Here is a 26,510-nt window from a genome sequence, read left to right on the forward strand (position 1 = left end):
AATCTCTAGTGGCACAGCGATGCAGTGCCTTAGTGCCTCCTGAGTGGCAGTGGTCTATCATTTGTTTTTCAACAGGACAATGACCCAAAACACACCTCCAGGCTGTGTAAGGGCTATTTGACTAAGAAGGAGAGTGATTGAGTTCTGCATGAGATGGCCTGTCCTCCACAACCACCCGACCTCAACTAAATTGAAATTGTTTGGAATGAGTTGGACCGCAGACTGAAGGAAAAGCAGCCAACAAGTGCTCAGCATATGTGGAAACTCCTTCAAGAGTGTTGGAAAAGCATTCCAGGTGAAGCTGGTTCAGAGAACGCCAAAAGTGTGCAAAGTGTCATCAAGGCAAAGGGTGGCTACTTTAAAGAATCTAAAATAAAATATATTTAGATTTGTTTTACACTTTTTTGGTTTCTACATGATTCCATGTGTTATTTCATAGTTTTGATGTCTTCACTATTATTCTACAATGTAGAAAATAGTAAAAATAAAGAAAAACCCTTGAATGAGTAGATGTTCAATCTTTTGACTGGTACTGTATGTCCATCTCATTAAACGCAAGTCTTAGAAGAGGTAGATCTGTCCTATGCGTCCTGTTCTTGAGTTTAATTTATTTTACTTCAGTTTTGTACACCAGCTTTAAAACAGCTGAAAATACAATATTTGGGCTTATGGAAAAAATGTCACAGCGGTTTAGATTGTACAATGACACTACAATTGCTTGTTTTGTCTCATAATCAGAAATTAGGCAGACTATTAGAATTTTAGTAAATGGTGGTTCTGCATAGCGCATATTTAAGATGCTTTTAGGAAACGAGGCTCAGGGCTTTTGGCACCACTAGGTTGCTACTCAGTCGTCAGCCAGCAGAGCTCTTGATTTCATGCTCCAGAGAGGACACGTTACAACCTTATTCAAAAATGGATATAATTCATTTTTCCCTCATCAATCTACACAAAATACCCGATAATGACAAAAGCGAAAAATAGGTTATTAGAAATGTTTGTTTTAAAAATAAAAAACAGGAATACTTTTTTAAATAAGGTATTTAAAACCTTTGCTATGAGACTTGAAATTGAGCTCAGGTGCACCCTGTTTCCATTGATCATCCTTGACATGTTTCTACAGCTTGATTGGAGTCCATCTGTGGTCAATTCAATTGATTGGACATGATTTGGAAAGGCACATACCTATCTATATAAGAGCTCCAGAGAGTCCTCTGGGGAGAACCTTCCAGAAAGACAACCATCTCTGCAGCACTCCACCAATCAGGCCTTTATGGTAGTGGCCAGACGGAAGCCACTCCTCAGTAAAAGGCACAACAGCCCACTTGGATTTTGCACAAAAGGCACCTAAAGACTCTCAGACAAGATTATTGGGTCTGATGATACCAAGAATTAACTATTTGGCCTGAATGCCAAGCATCATGTCTGGAGGAAACCTGGCAGCATCCCTACGGTGAAGCATGGTGTTGGCAGCGTCATGCTGTGGGGATATTTTTCTGCAGCAGGGACTGGGAGACTACTCAGGATCAAGGAAGGCAAAGATGAACGGCACAAAGTACTGAGTTCCTTGATAACCTGCACTCAGGACCTTAGACTGGGGTGAAGGTTCACCTTTCACCAGGACAACGACCCTAAGCACACAGCCAAGACAATGCAGGAGTGGCTTCGGGACAAGTCTCAATGTCCTTGAATGGCCCAGCCACAGCCCGGACTTGAACCGGATCAAATATTTCTGGATACCTGAAAATAGCTGTGCAGCAATGCTCCCCATCCAACCTGACAGAGCTTGAGAGGATCTGCAGAGAAGAATGGGAGAAACTCCCCAAATACAGGTGTACCAAGCTTGTAGTGTCATACCCAAGACTTTAAAAACTACCTGAATACGTATGTAAATGTGATACTTTTTTTCTTAATTATACATTTGCAAAAAGTTCTAAAACTTTTAGCTTTGTCAATGTGGATGTGTAGACTGGAGAAAGCCTTATTCTAAAATGTATTCAATCGGTTAACGTAACAACGTGGAAAAAGTCTAGGGGTATGAATACTTTCCGAATACACTGTAAATCGGATGCATCAGATATTGACTGTCAGTTTATCCGCGTATGCAAACCTGACTAATTACCTTAAACAATTGTAGGACATCTTGGAAACATTCTCCAGTTCTTATTATACATCTGAGGTGACTCTTCGTTTGGTAATTAAACGGTTTCAGTCATGAATACACCCCTGGGCTGGGTTTCCCAAAAGCATCGTAGTACTAAGATCGTCTCTAGTTTCGATGGATGATCTTAGTACAACGATACTTTTAGGAAACCCAGCCAATGTCTCTCAGTTTCGCAATGCGTTTCCCCAGAAGTATCGGGATGTTGCGCCTCTGTTTGAAAACTGACAAGTGTGTGGGCGGCACTTGTGCTTGCATGCAGTTCATACTGAAACTGACTGTCACAGTGAATCACGGAAGAAAATAGAAAATAAAATCCCCTTTTATTACTTGAAATTCCTTAATAAAAAATGTACTGAAAACAGCCTCACTTGCTAATGCTAACCACCTGCTGTACAAGTTCTCTTTGTAGCACGTGAAGAGGACTAAACTATTTCTGGTCAGCTAATTTATCTAGCTAACGGATAAGCGATTGACAGCAGCTATGCGTTTACTTACGTGAATGTTGCCCAACAGTTACCGTTTTGAATATCGTGGTTGTCGCTGTTCAGAATGACATGACTTTTGCAGAAATCAAGACCGCTAAGGTTACAGTCAGCGTGCTTCACCATTCATTTCGGCTCCTTCGTGTCAGATTCATTAAACGCCAGTAAGGCGTTAAACGTGCCTATACCTCGATTGTGAAATGTAATAAGTCAACTAACTGACAAGGCAATGCCGCAATAGACCGATCATTGGAAGACTCGAACTGCTCGTGCAACGAGAACCGGACGTGACGACTGTTCAAAGGAGGAGAGGACGATTTTAAGTGGAAATATCAATGCAAACTTCATTGGAAAACTGTTGTGGAGGGAGAAGAAAGGGTGCTATATGTGTAGCTACAGAACAGTCCAGCAGTCTGAGGAGTGGAAACGTATGTGTAATGACTGGCTAGTGCAGTGTTACTCACTATTTTGTTGTATGGGAGCCACTTTGGGTTGAGAGAATAATTCAGAGGGTTGCACATCTTTAATTTGTGGTACTTTTTCTTCCAATAACAATTGAGAGCAAATATCGCGCACATGCAATTGATTTGACCTACAGCAAATCACAAATATATAGGCTTCATCACATGTAATAGTTTGTCGGGGGGGGGGGGCTAGGGTCAGTCTGTTTATATCTGGAGTATTTCTCCCATCTTATCCGGTGTCCTGTGTGAATTTAAGTATGCTCCCTCTAATTCTGTCCCTCCCCTCTCTGAGGACCTGAGCCCTGGGACCATGCCTCAGGACTACCTGGCCTGATGACTCCTTGCTGTCCTCAGTCCACCTGGTCGTGCTGCTGCTCCAGTTTCAACTGTTCTGCCTGCGGCTATGGAACCATGACCTGTTCACCGGATGTGCTACATTGTCCCTTCTCTCTCTCTACCACACCTGCTGTCTCTAACTCTGAATGCTCGGCAATGAAAAGCCAACTGACATTTACTCCTAAGATGCTGACCTGTTGCACCCTCTACAACCACTGTGGTTATTATTTGACCCTGCTGGTCATCCATGAACGTTTGAACATCTTGGCCATGTACTGTTATAATCTCCACCCGGCACAGCCGGAAGAGGACTGGCCACACCTAGGCTGGTTTTCTGTACAGCACTTTGACAGATGTAAAAGGGCTTTATAAATGAGATTTGATTGATATTAAGGGTTACCTCAGTAGTTGGGTGAGTGAAAATGCCCTTCTGCTCCTTGACTGAGTTCATTCTAAATTTATAGTCTGTTGCTATCCTTGTTAGGCAATTCAGGTGTGGATTGGTCAGTCTTTCTCTGTTTTTGTTTCACAATGTTCATTTTTCAAAATGTTGCTTCACATGAATAAGCGCTGACAAAATGGTCTCCTTTGGTACACACTGCTTCAGAAATGGATACACTGTATCTGACACAGGACTCAATAAATGGGTAACACCTTAGTTCACCTTGCAATGTGTAATTTTCCTGCAGCTCCACTATCTCACCCTCTATTCCAGCACGGTCAGGACAGGGGGGTGGTGATGGCTGCGGTCAAAGATAACACTGGCACATGAAAGAGGTTCTCAATGAAGTTAACTCCATGATATCCTTGACATTTGACTCAAACTTCAACTCATCACGCACAAATGCATCATAGCTAAAATGTTGCTGTATGTCTGGGTTGGATGTGGTGACTGCGCTAAGTTCTGGGAAACTGTCAGGTATGAACAGTGTGGTGATTTTTATTTTGAAATACTGTGACCAAATGCAGCATTCCCCCCCCCCCCAGAGTTTTAGCTTTCCTTTGGAGCTGGAGACTCACTGTTCAGGTGATGTCAGTAAAAAAAGCCATCTTGAATATCCACTGTGGATTATCCAGCTCTGGCTCCTTTTTCCCCTTGCAACAAATTCACGGAATTGAGGGAGGAGAGATCTCTCTCCAAATATCTGCCACAAGACAACCATCTCACCTCATTGTGAAATATCAAGTCTGGTATTCCTCCACCAACTGGCGGAATTGTCTGTGATTCAGTGCCCTCGCAATAATGTTCACCACGCGCACCACTTGCTGCAGAACATTCTGTAAGTCAGTCTTTGAGTTTAGCCACAAGTGCTTCCTGATGAATGATACAATGAAACATAACAAATTGGGGAATATTCTCTCTCTTTCTCATCGGGCCTATGAGTCCTTTCTCCTTCCCTCGCATGTTTGGGTGCCGTCAGTGCACACAGATGCCAGATTTGACCAGTCATTATTATTATTAGCAAAAGATGTAACAAGGGCTTTCAGAATATCCTCTCATGTTTGTCTTTGAAGGGAAAGTAAAGAAAAGTTCCTCTATGAACGACTCGTTTTGAGGGAATCGGTCCCAAACACATAATTGGGCAATGTAACATATCAGTGCTTTCGTCAAGTGCAATACTTAAACACGGCACCACGGGTATGTCAGTAATCAGTTGCTTACTGATGTCCTCACCATTTTTTTATGCGTCTTGTTATGGTCGAGTCAGAGTTGCAGTACCTTAATTTGCTTAAAAAAAATAGCTTCCTTGTTAGTGAAATCAGCATACAATATTTTGTCTGAGGCCAAAAAACGTTATTTTACAATCTAAGCGTCTGTGAAGGACTTCTTGTTTCACACATGTATCCAAGCAATCTCATTTGTTGCCTCTGTCTTTTTCTCTGCAACAGTGCGAGATCTGTCTATCATTTGTTGTCATTTTGAGTTGAGCTATGTTGTTGTTTCTGTGGTTGCTTTGTGGTGGATATGTTTTGTCAAAGTAGGCAGGATGTGACTGGAAATGTCGCTCTAAATTTGCTAATTAATTTTTTTTACTGCCTTTTGGCAAATAAAACAAAGTGAGCGAGTCCCATCATGCAGTATAAAAAAAGACTTCTGTCCATTTCTCTTGGAACTTTGTGTTCTTCTTGAATCGACCGTATTCTTCTCTTAGCCACCAGAACCATGTTAGCTACATTATCTAGCTGCATTTCCACGTCGCCATCTTTGTGATTTTCCCAGTTCTCCAGTGGTTGTTCGTTCACAGCTGTCACGTTGTTCTCCAGCTCTTCCCCCTCATTTTCCTTGTCAATAGATTTCCGTTTCCTTTTACAATAAATCGATCCATGTCGAAAAGACTGCAAAATTAGCTAGTAGCAAACCGATATGTGTCGGTCGCTGTAGGTGAGCATGTCACGTTCTGACCTTAGTTCTTTTATTATGTCTTTGTTTTAGTATGGTCAGGGCGTGAGTTGGGTTGGTTGTCTATGTTCCCTTTTCTATGTTTTGGGATTTCAGTGTTTGGCCTGGTATGGTTCTCAATCAGAGGTAGCTGTTTATTGTTGTCCCTGATTGAGAACCATATTTAGGTAGCCTGGTTTCACTTTTGAGTTGTGGGTGATTATTTTTCTGTTTATTGTTTTTTTGTCATTCACCTTACGGGACTGTTCGTTGGTCGTTTATTGTTTTGTTCAAGTGTTCTATTACTTAATTAAAAGATATGAACACTTTCCACGCTGCGCTTTGGTCCTCACCTTCTTCATACGACCGTTACAGAGCAGTTGCGTTCTATTTCGGCAAATGTTCTATTTAGGCCTTTCTGTTCAACAGCTGTGCTATACTGCCATCCAGGGAACAATAGATATATTCAATTAAGTAATTCAGGCCTGCATTAAACACATTGAATTGAAATTGTATTACGAATGGAAAACAGGAAAATCACAGCGAGCCACAAATTAAGGGAAAGTGGGCCGCATGTGGCCTGCGGGCCACGCAATGAGTACCACTGAGCTAGTGTGTAGTCCAGGGGACGGAATGGAACAGTGCAGAGAGTCAACATTTTGCTAGCCTGATCCTAGATATGTTTATGCAATTTTGCCAAGTCCTACTGTATGATTGTTGTCATGCCATGTTAACATGGGAGTAGGCTAACATAGACGTTATCTATCTGGCACAAATAGATCAAAGACCACGCTTACATTTGACTGATTGTCAGAACAGAAAATGTTAAACTTCGATGTACTTGTTGGCTTTGTTACAGAAAAAATAGGTGGTTTGTTTGTGTAGCACCTCAACGTAAGGGCAAATGGTTATTTCATCGTAGGAGACCTAAATTGTTTTATATTGTGGCACTCTATATCTCATCATTTATCATAAAGAACAATATACCTCATCATTTATCATAAATAACAATATACATCATAATTTTTCATAAGGAACGATATACTTCATAGCACCATCACACACTCATACAACACAAGTGGCCAAAGCACAACAACACACTGTCTGATATGCAACCGACCTCACTCCCACGCACGGCTTCACACACTATCTATCAACTTCACCTTGGGGGAGAAAGTACTTCTGAGAATCCTATGGGAGCAACATCATGTCCCACGCATCCACCCTAACACACAATATAACCCCTACTACACTATAAAACACTGTCCTGAATGATATGTCAAACTGAATATTTACCTTTATTTAACTAGGCAAGTCAGTTAAGAACAAATTCTTACTTTCAATGACGGTCTAGAAACAGTGGGTTAACTGCCTGTTCAGAGGCAGAACGACAGATTTTGTACCTTGTCAGCTCGGGGATTCGATCTTGCAACCTTTCCGTTACTAGTCCAATGCGCTAACCACTAGACTACACTGCCGCCCCAAATGGTTTACCCAGGGAGACAACCAACACCTCTGTGATACCAGCACACCATTATGACTCTCTATCAGCACACCATTGGATGTCATGACAACACACCATTATGACTCTCTATCAGCACACCGTTGGATGTCATGACAACACATCCTTATGACTCTCTAACGCACATCAACAGCAACCTTCCCCCACACGTTTGACTAAGTTTCTTTTGATCACAGCAAAGACTGTTCCCAGTTAGCACACCAAGGTGAAAATAAGGATGAAAGAGATTCCTTCTTGTTGCTACTGGGCTGTTCTGGTGTGTGGTTTTCCCCCCAACATGCAACCAAATACGTGAAGACAGCTTTGCCAGATTGTGGACCAATTAACCAGTGTCAAAATGGTGTGTCTGTGTGAATCAGAGACAGATTGTGAAACCAAGGTCATGATAGTTTCCATGTGGCGTTTCCTCCCTCCTCCTATTTCCACTCTCTTCCCAGCAGTAGTCAGTCATATGCCCTGTGGACTGACAAGGACTACAGTTTACTACTATGCGAATTCCCATTTGAATTCTTTGGTGGACTAAACCCATCCAGCCCAGATATGTTTGGCTCAATGAGGCATTATTCATCATAAACTTAGAATGAATGATGGGATGGAGACACACACACACACGCGCATGCACACGCACACGCACACACACACACACACACACACACACACACACACACACACACACACACACACACACACACACACACACACACACACACACAGTAAACAAGTAATGGCAGGAAAGCAAAGGTGTGTTTGTGCTCACATCTTGGCCCAAATCCAATTATTTGACGTATGCCTTAAAGCTAGAATCTTTCATTGCGACAACTTTTTGGACTTATAAATTAATGATATTTACCCATTTATTCTTGAGGAATATAACCTATAAAAGCATTGTGAGCTTAGCTCAACTTAGTTCAACTGTCTGAAATATATTCTGTTTTTACACAAATGTTTGTAAACAACGTAAAAGTAAACAAAGACTGTATAAAACATGGTTAAAACTATCATTTTATATCATGGATGATCAGTCCTTGCATCCATAGCTCTCGCTATGAATTTGAGAGTGGCTACATTTCTCCACGCCCATTCCTCAGCCTTTTACCGAAACAGAGGTTTGGTGTGCGCTTTGTTATTGTTTCAATTAAGGACTCTAGCTTTAATCTTTAATCTACGAGAGAGAGAGAGAGAGAGAGAGAGAGACATGTATCAGATGCTTAGCAGGTTCTGCTCACACTTACTGTGGAGGAACACAAAGCCTTCACTATCTCATCCTGGAAAATCCCAGGACTGAGGTCATCTGCATTTGGCCTAAAGAGCAGGAACCTGGACTTCACCAAAGAAATTAGAAATAAAGACATAGTCATCCTACAATAAACATGGTATAGAGGAGATTAGAGGTCGACCGATTATGATTTTTCAACACCGATACCGATACCGATAATTGGAGGACCAAAAAAGTCGATACCGATTAATCAGACGATTTTTACTTATTTATTTGTAATAATGACAATTACAACAACACTGAATGAACACTTATTTGAACTTAATATAATATATCAATAAAATCAATTTAGCCTCAAGTAAATAATGAAATATGTTCAATTTGGTTTAAATATTGCAAAAACAAAGTGTTGGAGAAGAAAGTAAAAGTGCAATATGTGCTATGTAAGAAAGCTAACGTTTCAGTTCCTTGCTCAGAACATGAGAACATATGAAAGCTGGTGATTCCTTTTAACATAAGTCTTCAGTATTCCCAGGTAAGAAGTTTTAGGTTGTAGTTATTATAGGAATTATAGGACTATTTCCCTCTATACCATTTGTATTTCATTAACCTTTGACTATTGGATGTTCTTATAGGGACTTTAGTATTGCCAGTGTAACAGTATAGCTTCCGTCCCTCTAGTCGCTCCTCCCTGCGCTCGAACCAGCAACACAACGACAACAGCCACCATCGAACCAGCGTTACCCATGCAGAGCAAGGGAAACAACCACAGGCTCAGAGCGAGTGACGTTTGAAACGCTATTAGCGCGCGCTAACTAACTAGCCATTTCACTTCGGTTAGACCAGCCTCATCTTGGGAATTGATAGGCTTGAAGTCATAAACAGCGCAATGCTTGATGCACAACGAAGAGCTGCTGGCAAAACACACGAAAGTGCTGTTTGAATGAATGTTTACTCGCCTGCTTATGCCTACCACCACTCAGTCAGATACTTAGATACTTGTATGCTCAGTCAGATTATATGCAACGCAGGACACGCTAGATAATATCTAGTAATATCATTAACCATGTGTAGTTAACTAGTGATTATGATTGATTGTTTTTTACAAGATAAGTTTAATGCTAGCTAGCAACTGACCTTGGCTTACTGCATTCGCATAACAGGCAGTCTCCTTGTGGAGTGCAACGAGAGAGAGGCAGGTCGTTATTGAGTTGGACTAGTTAACTGTGAGGTTGCAAGATTGGAAACCCCGAACTGACAAGGTGAAAATCTGTCGTTCTGTCACGCCCTGGTCTTAGTATTTTGTGTTTTCTTTATTATTTTGGTCAGGCCAGGGTGTGACATGGGTGATTGTTCCTGTCTCTGTGTTACTTTGCACCAGTATAGGCTGTTTCGGTTTTCGTGTTACGTTTCTTGGGTTTGTATTGTTCGTGTTTATTCGTTATTAAACATGTATGAAAATTACCACGCTGCATTTTGGTCCGATCCTTGCAACACCTCGTCGTCAGAGGAGGAGATAGAAGAAAACCGTGACACGTTCTGCCCCTGAACGAGGCAGTTAACCTCACTGTTCCTAGGCCGTCATTGAAAATAAGAATGTGTTCTTAACTGACTTGCCTAGTTAAATAAAGGTATCAATTTTTATTTTTTTTTATTTACAAAAACACACACAAAAAAAAAAAACAAAAAAAAAAAATCGGCAAATCGGCACCCAAAAATACCGATTTCCGATTGTTATGGAAACTTGAAATCGTCCCTAATTAATCGCCCATTCCGATTAATCGGTCGAACCTCTAGAGGAGATGAATCCACTGGTTGCCCTCTAGGTTACAGAGAGCTGGTAGTCCCATCCACCAAACTGCCAGGTGTGAAACAGGGAAGGGACTCAGGTGTATGCTAATTTGGTATGAAGCAGACCTAACTCACTCTATTAAATTAATCAAAACAGGAACATTTTACAGGTGTCTAGAAATTCAAAAGGAAATGATCTCAACAAAGAAAAATATACTCCTGTGTGCTACCTATATCATCCCCCTACTAGAATCCCCATACTTCAATGAAGACAGTTTCTCCATCCTGGAGGGGGAATTAATCATTTCCAGGCCCAGGGACATGTTCTAGTCTGTGGCGACCTAAATGCCAGAACTGGACAAGAACCTGACACCCTCAGCACACAGGGGGACAAACACCTACCTGGAGGTGACAGCATTCCCTCCCCCATATGCCCCCCGTGGCACAACAACAACAACAACATATGGGGCCACCCATATGTAAAAGTAGTGGCCCCAGCCGACTTGTAAGTCGCTTTGGACAAAAGCGTCTGCTAAATGGGATATATTATTATTATTATATTATATTATTATTATTATTATTATTATTATAATAACCAAAAAAAACGAGTCACAACACCTGCAGCTCTGTCGCACACTGGGCATGTACATAGTCAATGCTAGGCTTTGAGGGGACTCTTACGGTAGGTACACCTATAGCTAATCTCTTGGCAGTAGTACTGTAGACTACTTTATCATTGACCTCAACCCAGAGTCTCTCAGAGCATTCACAGTCAGCCCATTGACACCACTATGAGATCACAGCAAAATCACAGTCTACTTGAACAGAGCAATACTGAATCATGAGGCATCAAAGTCAAAGGAAATTAATAATAGAAATAAACTCAGCAAAAAAAGAAATGTCATCTCACTGTCAACTGCGTTTATTTTCAGCAAACTTAACGTGGGTAGCCTAGTGGTTAGAGCGTTGGACTAGTAACCGGAAGGTTGCAAGTTCAAACCCCCGAGCTGACAAGGTACAAATCTGTCGTTCTGCCCCTGAACAGGCAGTTAACCCACTGTTACGAGGCCATCATTGAAAATAAGAATTTGTTCTTAACTGACTTGCCTAGTTAAATAAAGGTAAAATAAATAAATAAATAAAAATATTTGTATGAACATAATAAGATTCGACAACTGAGACAAACTGAACAGGTTCCACAGACATGTAACTAACAGAAATTGAATAATGTGTCCCTGAACAAAGGGGGGCGTCAAAATCAAAAGTAACAGTCAGTATCTCGTGTGGCCACCAGCTGCATTAAGTACTGCAGTGCATCTCCTCCACATGGACGACACCCAGATTTTCCAGTTCTTGCTGTGAGATGTTACCCCACTCCTCCACCAAGGCCCCTGCCATTTCTGGGGGGAATGGCCCCAGCCCTCACCCTCCGATCCATCAGGTCCCATGGGATTGAGATCTGGGCTCTTCGCTGGCCATGGCAAAACACTGACATTCCTGTCTTGCAGGAAATCACGCACAGAACGAGCAGTATGGCTGGTGGCATTGTCATGCTGGGAGGTCATGTCAGGATGAGCCTGCAGGAAGGGTACCACATGAGGGAGGAGGATGTCTTCGCAGTAACGCACAGCATTGAGATTGCCTGCAATGACAACAAGCTCAGTCCGATAATGCTGTGACACACCGCCCAAGACCATGACCGACCCTCCTCCTGCTCCAGAGTACAGGGCTCGGTGTAACGCTCATTCCATGGTCAATAAATGCGAATCTGACCATCACCCCTGGTGAGACAAAACCCCAGTGAAGAGCACTTTTTGCCAGTCCTGTCTGATCCAGCGACAGTGGGTTTGTGCCCGTAGGCGACGTTGTTGCCGGAGATGTCTACAACATGTCCTCAGTCCAGGGTCCTCAGTCCAGCCTCTCTCAGCCTATTGCGGACAGTCTGAGCACTGAAAGAGGGATTGTGCGTTCCTGGTGTAACTCGGGCAGTTGTTGTTGCCATCCAGTACCTGTACCGCAGTTGTGATGTTTGGATGTACCGATCCTGTGCAGGTGTTGTTACACATGGTCTGCCACCGCAAGGACGATCAGCTGTCCGTCCTGTCTCCCTGTAGAGCTGTCTTAGACATCTCACAGTATGGACATTGCAATTTATTGCCCTAGCCACATCTGCAGTCGTCATGCCTCCTTGCAGCATGCCTAAGGCACGTTCATGCAGATGAGCAGATGAGCGGGGACCCTGGGCATCTTTCTGTTGGTGTTTTTCTTTCTTTTTTTGAATTTTACCCCCTTTTTCTCCCCAATTTCATGGTATCCAATTGTTTAGTAGCTACTATCTTGTCTCATCGCTACAACTCCCGTACGGGCTCGGGAGAGACGAAGGTTGAAAGTAATGCGTCCTCCGATACACAACCCAACCAAGCCGCACTGCTTCTTAACACAGCGCGCATCCAACCCGGAAGCCAGCCGCACCAATGTGTAGGAGGAAACACCGTGCCCCTGGCAACCTTGGTTGGCGCGCTCTGCGCCCGGCCCACCACAGGAGTTGCTGGTGCGCGATGAGACAAGGATATCCCTACCGGCCAAGCCCTCCCTAACCCGGACGACGCTATGCCAATTGTGCATCGCCCCACGGACCTCCCGGTCGCGGAAGGTTACGACAGCGCCTGGGCGCGAACCAAGAGTCTCTGGTGGCAAAGCTGGCACTGCAGTACAGGCTTCTTTTGGTGTTTTTCAGAGTCAGTAGAAAGGCCTCTTTAGCGTCCTAAGTTTTCATAACTGTGACCTTAATTGCCTACCGTCTGTAAGCTGTTAGTGTCTTAACGACCATTCCACAGGTGCATGTTCATGAATTGTTTATGGTTCATTGAACAAGCATGGGAAACAGTGTTTAAACCCTTTACAATGAAGATCTGTGAAGTTATTTGGACTTTTACAAATTTTCTTTGAAAGACAGGGTCCTGAAAATGGAATGCTTCTTTTTTTGTTTTGTTTATGTAGTGGGTACTTTCCAAGTTACAGTATTTTATTTGTAATATTTTTAATGAAATCACAAAATAACAAATACAATGACATTAGTGTTCAATAGATCGCCTCTGACCATTCCCCATGCTCTACATTAGAAATATTGATTCAGTATTCGCTTTTGAATGTGTTAGAGTTTCAGCAGGAAAAGTTCTTGAGCTAAAGCACAATCCTTTGGTGAATTTGGAGAGCACAGGCCTGGATCTTCTCTATTGATTTACAACAGGACGTGAGAGTCAAGCTCCACTAGTTATTTCATCCCCCCTCTATGGGTGAAAGGGGGTCTGATTGAAGTTATTCATTGCAAACCTGATCTGACCTATTTGAATTCTCGTGGTCAGTCATGACAGTTTATATGAGGAAATCAGTCAATTGAAATAAATTCCTTAGGCCCTAATCTATGGATTTCACATGACTGGGAATACAGATATACCTCTGTTGGTCACAGATATCTTTAAAAAACAATGGGACTCACAATGTGCCTCAGGATCTCGTCATGGTATTTTTGTGCATTCAAATTGCCATCGTTAAAATGCAATTGTGTTTGTGGATGTTCTTCTCCATTGAACATGTGAGGGAGTGTAAGGTACTGGAACTCTGCATCCATCATCTCTATGGAGAATCAAGATTCTACACACAGAGAGACAAATACAAAGTACATTTAGTTAATTGCACATTACACACTGACCTTGTCCCTCCCCATACAAAAACAGAGGGGCATGTCATGATACTCTAGTATATACAGAGCCATACCATGCAAGGCAGGGCAGCCGTGTTGTGCCTGCCTATATGTGTAGTGTCACTGTCAACACTGCCAGCTTCAATCTCACCCAGTGGTGCAGGTGTAATGCTGGCCATACGCAGGGATACTCATTATGCCCACCTATTTCTCTACAAATATACTCACCTATACTCACTAATTACCATTGAGAATAATTGAATGATTGACTAATCCATCTTAATTCCTTTAATCTCTGCCATTATTAGCTGGAGGGAATGACCACGTACAGCTAGCTACCTACACCATATAGACAATTACTAATAATTCATTCATACTCACCTGATGGCAGAGAGAGGGTGATGGTCAAAACTCCAGCTGGGGCTGGATAGTCTTGAACATTATCCACATACTCAGAGAGACAGAGGGACGGACGGACGGACGCATGCACGCACCTGTTTGGTATGATTGCTAGCTTGTTGGGTCATTCTTACAAAGTGTTGCCTTTTCTGTCCCCAGGAAATATCAATTCTTATTTAGTGTAATATGTCGATATATAATGTCAGGTGTCCTTTACCTTAAAACACATTTTTATTTTATTTATTATATTTATTCTAATTTCATTTTAGATATCCCTTTCCACCCTGTTAGTTTGTTTTAATTCTCCATCTAAGAAAACAACCCCTTCCTACAATGACACCGCATTCAGGAAGTGTCATCATTTCTTTGGTGGGAAAACAATAGTGCAAAGCTAAATACATGTAAACAGTCAGCTTTATCTATTCTTCCATGTTTCATGTTGTTAGTCTGTATGTCCCACTCATACATTTCCACCCTGCTAGGCTTAATTATAGAGAAAAATCAACCACATTTCAAATATGTGTGACAGGGAAGTAAAAATCCTGTTCAAATGTTCAACAATCATGCTCACTCACAGAGCTATGGCTAATTTAGGCTCCAAATGTCCACCCTATTAGGTTCCACCACGTTTGAATTATGCACCTAACAGTCAAAATGATTATCCGTCTTTGTGGTTGAAGTTCGGATCTTGATTGAATGAACCATACATGGATCTATAACTACAGGTTATTTTCATACAGTACCTTGCAAAAGTATTCATCCTCTTTGGCGTTCTTCCTATTTTGTTGTATTTCAACCTGTAATTTAAATTGATTTTTATTTGGATTTCATGTAATGGACATACACAACATAATCCAACTTGTTAAAAAAATAAAATAATAATAAAATAACAGAAAAGTGGTGCGTACCTACAGCTGAAGTCAGAAGTTTACACAATGTAAGGGTTGCGGAACTGGTGGCAGTGAAGTCAGACGCAGGAGAGCAGAAATAGGTAACAGCTGGAGCAGTTTAATTTAAAAACCAAAGGTAATAAAAAAATAATCTACATGGGTACAAAACCCGACGCGCACCGGCAACATAGTGCACAAGCACTTACAAACAAACAATTCCACACAAGGACATGGGGGGAACAGAGGGTTAAATACACAACACTTAATGAGGGAAATGGAAACCAGGTGTGTAGGAAAACAAGACAAAACAAATGGAAAATGAAAAGTTCATCGATGACGCCTGGAAGACCGGTGACGCCGATCGCCAAACACCGCCCGAACAAGGAGAGGAAACAACTTCGGTGGAAGTCGTGACACACAAGCCTTAGCCAAATATATTAAAACTCAGTTTTGGCATTTAATCATAGTAAAAATGCCCTTTCTTAGGTCAGGTAGGATCAGCACTTTATTTTAAGAATGTGAAATGTCAGGAAAAATAGTAGAGGGAATAATTTATTTTAGCTTTTATTTCTTTCATCACATTCCCAGTGGGTCAGAAGTTTACATACACTCAATTAGTATTTGATAGCATTGCATTTCATCCTGACAGAACTGGTGTAACTGAGTCAGGTTTGTAAGCCTCCTTGCTCACACACGCTTTTTCAGTTCTGCCGACAAATTTTCTATAGGATTGAGGTCAGGGCTTTGTGATGGCCTCTCCAATATCTTGACTTTGTTGTCCTTAAGCCATTTTGCCACAACTTTGGAAGTATGCTTGGGGTCATTGCCCATTTGGAAGACCCATTTTCGACCAAGCATCAACTTCCTAACTGATGTCTTGAGATGGTGCTTCAATATATCCCCATAATTTTTCTTCCTCGTGAAGCCATCTATTTTGTAAAGTGTAGCGGTCCCTCCTGCAGCAAAGCACCCCACAACCTGATGCTGCCACCCCTGTGCTTCATGGTTAGGATGGTGTTCTTCGGCTTGCAAGCCTCCCCCTTTTTCCTCCAAACATAACGATGGTCATTATGGCCAAACAGTTAAGTTAAAGCTTGGTCGAAAATGGGTCTTCCAAATGGACAATGACCCCAACCATACTTCCAAAGTTGTGGCAAAATGGCTTAAGTACAACAAAGTCAAGATATTGGAGAGGCCATCACAAAGCCCTGACCTCAATCCCATAGAAAATCTGTGGGCAGAACTAAAAAAGTGTGTGCGAGCAAGGAGGCCTAGAAGCCTGACTCAGTTACACTAGGTCTGTCCGGAGGAATGGGCCAAAATTCACCCAACATATTGTGGGAAGCTTGTGGAAGACTACCCAAAACGTTTGACCCAAGTTAAACAATTTAAAGACAATGCTACCAAATACTAATTGAGTGATTGTAAACTTCTGACCCACTGGAAATGTGAAGAAATAAAAGCTGAAATAAATCACTCTACTATTATTCTGACATTTCACATTCTTAAAATAAAGTGGGGATCCTAACTGACCTAAGAAAGGTAATTGTTACTAGGATTAAATGTCAGGAATTGTGAAAAACTGAGTTTAAAAGGTATTTGGCTAAGTTGTATGTAAACTTCTGACTTCAACTGTTGCTGTGGTGTGGTTTTTATATCAGTCATTGGGCTTCCAACCTGCAAACCGTTTTATATGTATTAGTTTTGATCTGTATTGTATTTTATCACTTATTTTCTTTGGTGCAAATAAATTAAACCTAATACATTAAACTACTTGTTTCCAGTATGGTCTTCTGTTGAGCTGCCAGGCAAAAAATGACGTGACAGGTGCACTCTGTCAGCCTCAACTATTTCACATCACGACCCACCCAGAAACCTCATGTTTTACACTAAGTGACCAGATCCCAAAAAAAAGTGTTAACATCACACACTTACATTTTCACAAATCAGAGAAACTTTATAAATGGCTAGTTACATATGACTAACTATAGGTTACAGTTTCATACCGTACCACTGTATATCTGAACATGTTTACATACAACTACACAGTACAGTACCAGAGGACTGTTAGACAAATAGCTAGCGCCACCCTGTGGCTGTTGAAGCAGCCCTGTGTGGATACTGAAGGCATACAAGGTTTCTTCTTTCAGCACTTTGACGACTACAGCTGGTCTCATTTCAATCTCTACCTTCCCCTTCCCCTTGGCCCTAATATGGACATGTGTTTGCCGATCTGAAGGGTCTGGATAGATATTAGCAGTGTAGAGGTGAAGCTTCCGCCATACAGATCTGAAAACATCAAAGGGTAGTTCCATGGGCAGTAGGTGGAGGGAGGCCTTTGCTGAGCCTCTGAGACATTCTGATGCTGCTGCAGGGCACTGTTGGCTATGTAGTACAGCTACTGTAGCTGACGGCCCGTCACCATGGGCAGGCACCATAGACATACATGTTAACCCTGGGCAGGCACCATAGTCATACATATTAACCCTGGGCAGGCACCATAGACATATATATTAACCCTGGGGAGGCACCATAGACATATATATTAACCCTGGGCAGGCACCATAGACATATATATTAACCCTGGGGAGGCACCATAGACATACATATTAACCCTGGGCAGGCACCATAGACATACATATTAACCCTTGGCAGGCACCATAGACATACATATTAACCCTGGGGAGGCACCATAGACATACATATTAACCCTGGGCAGGCACCATAGACATACATATTAACCCTGGGCAGGCACCATAGACATACATATTAACCCTGGGCAGGCACCATAGACATACATATTAACCCTGGGCAGGCACCATAGACATACATATTAACCCTGGGCAGGCACCATAGACATACATATTAACCCTGGGCAGGCACCATAGACATACATATTAACCCTGGGCAGGCACCATAGACATACATATTAACCCTGGGCAGGCACCATAGACATACATATTAACCCTGGGCAGGCACCATAGACATACATATTAACCCTGGGCAGGCACCATAGACATACATATTAACCCTGGGCAGGCACCATAGACATACATATTTACCCTGGGCAGGCACCATAGACATACATATTAAACCTGGGCAGGCACCATAGACATACATATTAACCCTGGGCAGGCACCATAGACATACATATTTACCCTGGGCAGGCACCATAGACATACATATTAAACCTGGGCAGGCACCATAGACATACATATTAACCCTGGGCAGGCACCATAGACATACATATTAACCCTGGGCAGGCACCATAGACATACATATTAACCCTCGGCAGGCACCATAGACATACATATTAACCCTGGGCAGGCACCATAGACATACATATTTACCATGGGCAGGCACCATAGACATACATATTAACCCTGGGCAGGCACCATAGACATACATATTAACCCTGGGCAGGCACCATAGACATACATAATGTGCTTCTATACCTGCATTGCTTGCTGTTTTGGGTTTTAGGCCGGGTTTATGTACAGCACTTGGAGATATCAGCTGATGTAAGAAGGGCTTTATAAATACATTTGATTTGATATTAACCATGGCTGTGCACCTCAGGGAGTCAGTGAAAGGGACTCCAAACAAACCCTGATTACAGTATCATAGGGCATACGGTATGCACATACCCATCTATTTACCCTGCTGAATTACCCTGGGGCAGCAGGGTAGCCTAGTGGTTAGAGCGTTGGACTAGTAACCTGAAGGTTGTGAGTTCAAACCCCCAACCTGACAAGGTACAAATCTGTCGTTCTGCCCCTGAACAGGCAGTTAACCCACTGTTCCCAGGCCGTCATTGAAAATAAGAATGTGTTCTTAACTGACTTGCCTGGTTAAATAAAGGTAAAATTAAAAATATATATATTTTTTTTAAATGGATCCTACGGAGGGAGGGATGTTCATTTAATGTTCTATAGTAGGAGAGAATCCAGCTGATGAAAACTGGAAGGATCATTATCGGCAACATAACTAAATAAATATGAACACAATTAGTAACAACAATGAAAGGCACATTAAGGTACGAATAAGAATCAAGACTCAATGCAATTTTGGAGGAGGGTCAGAGAGAGAACACTCCAACAACAGGTATCTTGGCATACCAAAGTGCCTCGGAGACAGGGGTGAGAGAGCCACAGAATCATACATGGTTCATTCTTGAATTGTGGTGGCATGTGTCCCTTTGCAACCATGAAAAACTGACAAATAGTTAGACAATAATAAAACAATTTGTATTTATTATGTACCCCCATTAGCTGCTGCCAAGGCAGCAAAATGAAGGTAGTTCATACAATTATAAAAACATTACATTCAGACTGTGTGCCCTCAGGTTCCCTACTCCACCACATATATACCGTACAAAATCCATGTGCACGTGACTATATAGTGCGTATGCTATCGTGTGTTTATGCTCCAATGTTTGTATTGATTCATAGTCCCCGCTGTTCGACAAGGTGTTTAAAAGACAATTTTTTTAAAGTATATTTTTGTATCTAATTTTACTGCTTGCATGAGTTACGAGATGTGGAATAGAGTTCCATGTAGTCATGGCTCTTTTAGTACTGTGCGCTTTCCATAGTCTGTTCTGGACTTGGGGACTGTGAAGAAGAGACCTCTTGTGGCATGTCTTGTGGGATATGCCTGGGTGTCCGAGCTGTGTGCCAGTAGTTCAAACAGACAGCTTGGTGCCTTCAACATGTCAATACCTCTCATAAATACAAGTAGTGATGAAGTCCATCTCTCCTCCATTTTGAACCAGGAGAGATTGACATGCATATTATTAATATTAGCTCTCTGTGTACATCCAAGGGCCAGCCGCGCTGCCCTATTCTGAACCAAATGCAAAAAGTCATTTTTTTGTGGCACCTGACCACACGACTGAACAGTCATAGGCCTGTAGGACCTGCCTTGTTGACAGAAGAAGGTAGAGCAGCATCTTATCAGACAGACTTCACCACCTCTTAGCTACTGTAATGCAAGTCCATTCAACAATGTATTAACAGAACGTTTTGCAGTATAAAGTACTTAGGGCAAGTAATCACATTGGCTTGTCCCAGTAGTGATGTGTGAAGTTGTAGTGACATTTTGGGGATTTAGAGCTAAATATGATTTTGAATGTTAGAAGATGAAAAAGTTATTTAATATGTTGTTTAGATCAATGAAAACAAAGGCTATTACATGTTTTTTTTTTAAATGTACTACTATATCTGTCCCTCAGTTTTATTTCCTTGGAGTTACCGCCTTAAAAACCACTCATTACAAAGATATACAAGGCCCTCGACCATTCCCTCCAGTGGAAAACATCGGGGGATATGTCTTTATTAAAGAAAATTGTTAGCTAATCACACTATTTTTGAATATGTCATACATTTGAGGATTCCATTGATAATGTGGTGTGTCTGAATCCAGTGTCACTTGGGGTTCGTCCGTTTAAAAAGGGAAACAACATTATGAGCTCAATTACTAATCATATCCCTTTAGTCAACTATTTTATGGGTTAATGATCTTAGATTTAAGTATCGGTGGCCTCCATTTCAGAAAATCCTCAATAAACAAAATTCTCATTTGGTGTTACGACTACTGGTGGCACAATGTTATCCTAATGGTAAATACATTTCAATAAATACAAATCTAGAAAGAATGTTGTTTTTAATTACGCCATACCCAAATGCCACCGTAATTCAAGAACGACTCTGGTATAAAAATATTGATTTGCTGATGTTGGTAAAGCCGGCTCTCAACACAGGTCATCGGTACTTGGTCTCCTCCTTCTCTCTTGTCCTCCAATGATTTTTTAGATTTGACCTTTATTTAACTAGGCAAGTCAGTTAAGAACAAATTCTTATTTACAATGACGGCCTAGGAACAGTGGGTTAACTGCCTTGTTCAGGGCCAGTACGGCAGATTTGATGATGTCGGAGTCTTAAACCTCATCTGGAAGAAGTCTGTCGTGTCTGAGTATGTCAAACCTGGGAGTGAGTGAGAAAGTGAGACTATTTCAGGTGGGTGGCTTGGCAACTCAAATACAGCAGTGCAACAAGCTAGCTCACGAAGAGATTATTTGTTATTTTACAACACAGTCAAATACAAAACACTAGAGCATCCTACAAACAGGCTGTGAAGGCCAGAGGGGAAGTCAAACACAATGGAATACTGAGAAGCACTGTGACCTCTGCCCCTGTGTGATGTCAGAGATGACCCAGGACAGTGTGTGCTTTGGGATGCCTTCAAACAACTAAATAGCAGCTCAAAGGTCTCCATGATCCCCCATAGACAACAAAATATACACATCAGGGAAATTCTAAATAGGACAACATCATTACTGAGAATTCAGAATCAGAAAACAGATAATACATATAGTAGATTCTAGAATGTTGATACTCAGAATTGAAAGAAACCAGTGATCTTTAGGCCTGGCTGCCTCAGAAGGTTGCACAGAGAACCACTGCGATGGCACTGCCAATCTTCAGTTATCATAGTACTGTACTTGAAAGGCACACAGCACCGGTACCATGATAACTGAAAATGGACAGTTCATAGGTCTATCTCTGAGAGGATTGATGATCCCACTGTCCTCCTGTCTGAGACACCTGATGAGAAACTACAAGGTATAAAATATCAACGCACACACGTAGAAATATCAACACACACACACACACACGTAGAAATGTCAACACACACACGTAGAAATATCAACACACACGTAGAAATATCAACACACACACGTAGAAATATCAACACACACACACGTAGAAATGTCAACACACACACGTAGAAATATCAACACACACACGTAGAAATGTCAACACACACACACGTAGAAATGTCAACACACACACACGTAGAAATGTCAACACACACACACGTAGAAATGTCAACACACACATGTAGAAATGTCAACACACACACACGTAGAAATGTCAACACACACACACACACGTAGAAATATCAACACACACACGTAGAAATGTCAACACACACACGTAGAAATGTCAACACACACACACACACACACACATGCGTAGAAATGTCAACACACACACACACGTAGAAATGTCAACACACACACGTAGAAATATCAACACACACACGTAGAAATATCAACACACACACGTAGAAATGTCAACACACACACGTAGAAATGTCAACACACACACGTAGAAATGTCAGCACACACACGTAGAAATGTCAACACACACACACACGCGTAGAAATGTCAACACACACACACACGTAGAAATGTCAACACACACACGTAGAAATGTTAATCTAACTGAAAACGGACAGTTCATAGTCGGAAGTCTGGCAGAGGAGTGATGTACTCCTCCTGAATGAGTCACCTGCTGGCTGACTGGTATCAGGGGATACAATGTAAACACATGTAGAAACACACACCAACATTCATAAAGTCCTCTCTGTAGCTCAGTTGGACCAGCAGTACGTGAAATGTATGCACGCATTAGATAAAAACATCTGCTAAATGGCATATATTATTATATATTATGTACAAATGTAAAGACACACCAACTTACAGTATATGTAGAAACACACCAATACTCAAGTAGATATGTTAAACAGAAGGTTACAAGCTATTTACCATTATGGCTTGGTCTTAACTTATTAACATTAATATTAGGATATTAATTGGTTAGATTACATTTCAACATTTTCTCGCAAGATAATTAAATTCGAAATTAAAACAAACTGTGCTCTAAATATTAGTTATTTTTCAATATTTTGTAAAGCGGCATTGTTGGATAAGGATTGTAAGTAAGCATATCACTGTAAGGTGAACCTGTTGTTTTCCGTGCATGTGACAATTATTATTATTATTTTTTTAAATAAAATAACATTTTAATAAAACTCTATTTTGAAGTTCGTAGAAGAATCCAAAGTATTCACACTAAATGTTTTGCACAAACCGACAAACAAATGATTCTACAAAAATGCGACCAAATGTTTATCGGAAATGACAGAAAATATATTTGTTTGCGTTCCACCTTCAAGTTAGTCCCTGTTTTTTTGTTATGCTTTCAGCAGTTTCCGTTATAGGACTTCCTGCTACAGGAGAGAACTTTGGATCGGACATCCTGCCAAGCCGACTGTGAAAAATAAACGTACGGGAATGAAGAGAGAGGTGGCCGTGCAGCGCTTTACATACATGGTCTTGGCCCAGGGTCATGTACATGAGTGCCAGGCTCTGAATGGTTGAGTCGATACAGCCGACCTGAAAGACAGAGTAAAGTGGTGGGGTGTTAGTGTGTCAGAAACAACAACACAATACACAAATTTCACAGGGGGAGCGACTTGATGTCCTCAAAGTGATAGGCACCGCATGTGGCATTGTGGTCAAGCAGATTAGACGGATCATTTAGTGTTATACTGGTATTCAACATTCAACATTGACATAACCCAACTAGGAATACTTACAATATTAGTGCTAGTGACACAACAAGTACAGACAGACAGGTTTTCCAGACAGACAGACAGACAGACAGACAGACAGACAGACAGGGTTTCCAGACAGACAGACAAGTTTTCCAGACAGACAGACAGACAGACAGGGTTTCCAGACAGACAGACAGGGTTTCCAGACAGACAGAGAGACAGACAGGTTTTCCAGACAGACAGACAGGGTTTCCTGACAGACAGACAGGGTTTCCAGACAGACAGACAGGGTTTCCAGACAGACAGACAGGGTTTCCAGACAGACAGACAGGGTTTCCAGACAGACAGACAGACATGGTTTCCAGACAGACAGACAGACAGGGTTTCCAGACAGACAGACAGACAGACAGACAGACAGGGTTTCCAGACAGACAGACAGGGTTTCCAGACAGACAGACAGACATGGTTTCCAGACAGACAGACAGACAGACAGGGATTCCAGACAGACAGACAGACAGACAGGGATTCCAGACAGACAGACTTTTTTAGGTTTTTAGTCTGGAAGACACAGAGGGTGGGTAGTCTGGAAGACAGAGAGGGCGGGTAGTCTGGAAGACACAGAGGGCGGGTAGTCTGGAAGACACAGAGGGCGGGTAGTCTGGAAGACACAGAGGGCGGGTAGTCTGGAAGACACAGAGGGTGGGTAGTCTGGAAGACACAGAAGGTGGGTAGTCTGGAAGACACAGAGGGTGGGTAGTCTGGAAGACACAGAGGGTGGGTAGTCTGGAAGACACAGAGGGTGGGTAGTCTGGAAGACACAGAGGGTAGTCTGGCTGTGTGCATCACATGCCATGTCAGCATGCAGTGTCAGTGACTGTGGCCTTTATGCCTAAAATCTGGTCTTCAGCTTGAATATGATTCAATTACTTAACCACTTTATCTAAGAACTAAGGCAACATTGTCTCAAGTCATTCCATGTTCCATGAGCCTACTTGGATTCCAAACTCAGTTTTTTGTCAGAACCAAATATCTAGGAAAGGTCTGTCCTGATGAAAACGTAAACGGAATCAGGACATAAGAGCTACATTGAAAATCATATTATAAAACACACAGTCTAGACCGAGCATTTACAATGGTCATTTTCAAACCGTAACATTGCATAAGGAGATCTTCTCTCATGACAAAGTATCCCTCTCCCACTTCAACAAGTCTTCAAACCTCCTAATGGGAGCCTAAGCAACTGCAGTCACGAGGCTTGGAAATGGATGCTTGGGTTGGAACCTCAAGCCTCATCATTGACTCATATCAGATTTTCCACTGAAGCCATCAACATAGATAAATAAATCCCTGCCATCTGCTTCCATACATGTAAACAAACACTACACAATATCAGTTTTAGCGTGAGGTTTTTGAGGTCGCTCATTAAACATGGCCCTGTTCTCAACTGTCATTGGGTGAGGCCTGAGGGGAAATGCCTAGAATCCACAACTCCAATGTGTTTTCAGTTGCAGCCATTCTAGCCTTTCAAATGATCAGACCCTGTGACCTAGACATCACACACTCCAATGAGTGAGTGGAAAGACAGGGGGATGTTCTCAATTCAAGCCATTGGCATTATATTTGGCATCTCCTGACCTGGCCGATATGAAATTGTAAAATTGAATTAGTTCACATTGAAGCCATTAATTTGATAAATAATTTTGCCAAGAAATGAGTAAGCCAAGGGAGTGGTATAATCCCATGCCCAAGAAGCATAGTTGTCTCTGAACAACAAGGAATATATATATATATTTTTTAAGTATTCCACTATATTGGTCTGTCATCATGCATAGAAAAATCATCAGAAGCGCAAGGAGACATATGACATAAGGTAACATATGCTCAATTACTGGATGGAACAAACTTGCAATCGGTCTTCAACCAGACATACAACAAACATGCAGATACTGTCAAATAATTTCAAACCGAAAAGTTCAAGCTCACATACTTCATATCATGTTTAACAATTTGCTAAATCAACTGAATTGAGTCAACTTTCAACAGATAAATAACTCACAAAAATAGTCCACCACTACGTACATCAGCTCTCCTCACCGGGCGCTCCTAAATGCAGTGAAGGTAACATAGCTCCCGTTTACTACGACCACTAAGCTAGCTGCCCGCCTGCCTGCCCGCCTGCTGCCAGTACTACTCATTAGCCACTGAACAAACACACAGAGGCCTCAAAAATAAACCTTATATGCTTCAAATATTAACCATTCCCAGGAGACCCCAGTGACTCCTCTATCGCCTAGTCTTCTCCTTCCCTCCTCTCGGCCAATGAGCAGACTCTCTCCACGGGCCTAGTTTAGTAGAAAAGAGAACAACAATACTGGGCATTCAAAATGATTCATCAAATTCTCCTGGCTAACTGGACTCACATGCTCTTATGAAGGGGGTGACCAGTGGGAGTCAGGAGGAGTAAATTGGTGTCAGACTCAGTAGCTAATTTAATATATTTTTTTATAAAGTGCATTTTGACTCTTAAAAGAGGAGAGTTCTGCATCACATTCACATCGTTATCATATCACCATATAGATGCAATGACTTAACTTTCAATTCTAATTATAAAAATGCGAAATAGGCATTGGTCAGAAGTGGGGAAAAAACGAAGGAAATTCACATGAGCACCACAATGCCTACTCCAGCCATGCTCTACCAAGGTTTTCCACCACTTCAAACAATGTGTAGGCAGGATTCAAACCTTCTCAAAAGCCTAAT

General features: G+C 41.8%; 1 protein-coding gene and 2 long non-coding RNA genes across 3 annotated transcripts in view; 1 reads left to right on the forward strand and 2 right to left on the reverse strand.

Moving 5' to 3' along the window:
* The window catches only part of LOC135548127 (tyrosine-protein kinase JAK2-like), a 72,924-nt gene extending 69,988 nt beyond the window's left edge, over positions 1-2,936 (reverse strand). Inside the window, exon 1 of the mRNA XM_064977418.1 lies at positions 2,660-2,936. The gene's annotated coding sequence lies outside the window, so the exon portion shown is untranslated. The remainder of the gene's footprint in view (positions 1-2,659) is intronic.
* Positions 781-4,104, forward strand: LOC135548128 (uncharacterized). Its single transcript, XR_010456773.1, has 2 exons — positions 781-1,884; positions 3,465-4,104. It is a non-coding gene; the product is annotated as an uncharacterized LOC135548128 (long non-coding RNA).
* A 13,179-nt stretch (positions 4,105-17,283) lies between these two features.
* LOC135548129 (uncharacterized) lies at positions 17,284-26,025 on the reverse strand. Its single transcript, XR_010456774.1, has 3 exons — positions 25,807-26,025; positions 23,524-23,589; positions 17,284-21,331 (listed from the first exon to the last, which is right to left on the reverse strand). It is a non-coding gene; the product is annotated as an uncharacterized LOC135548129 (long non-coding RNA).
* Between the last annotated feature and the right edge of the window lie 485 nt (positions 26,026-26,510).

The sequence above is a fragment of the Oncorhynchus masou genome, chromosome 11 (genome assembly GCF_036934945.1).
Source record: "Oncorhynchus masou masou isolate Uvic2021 chromosome 11, UVic_Omas_1.1, whole genome shotgun sequence".
Classification (NCBI taxonomy): domain Eukaryota; kingdom Metazoa; phylum Chordata; class Actinopteri; order Salmoniformes; family Salmonidae; genus Oncorhynchus; species Oncorhynchus masou.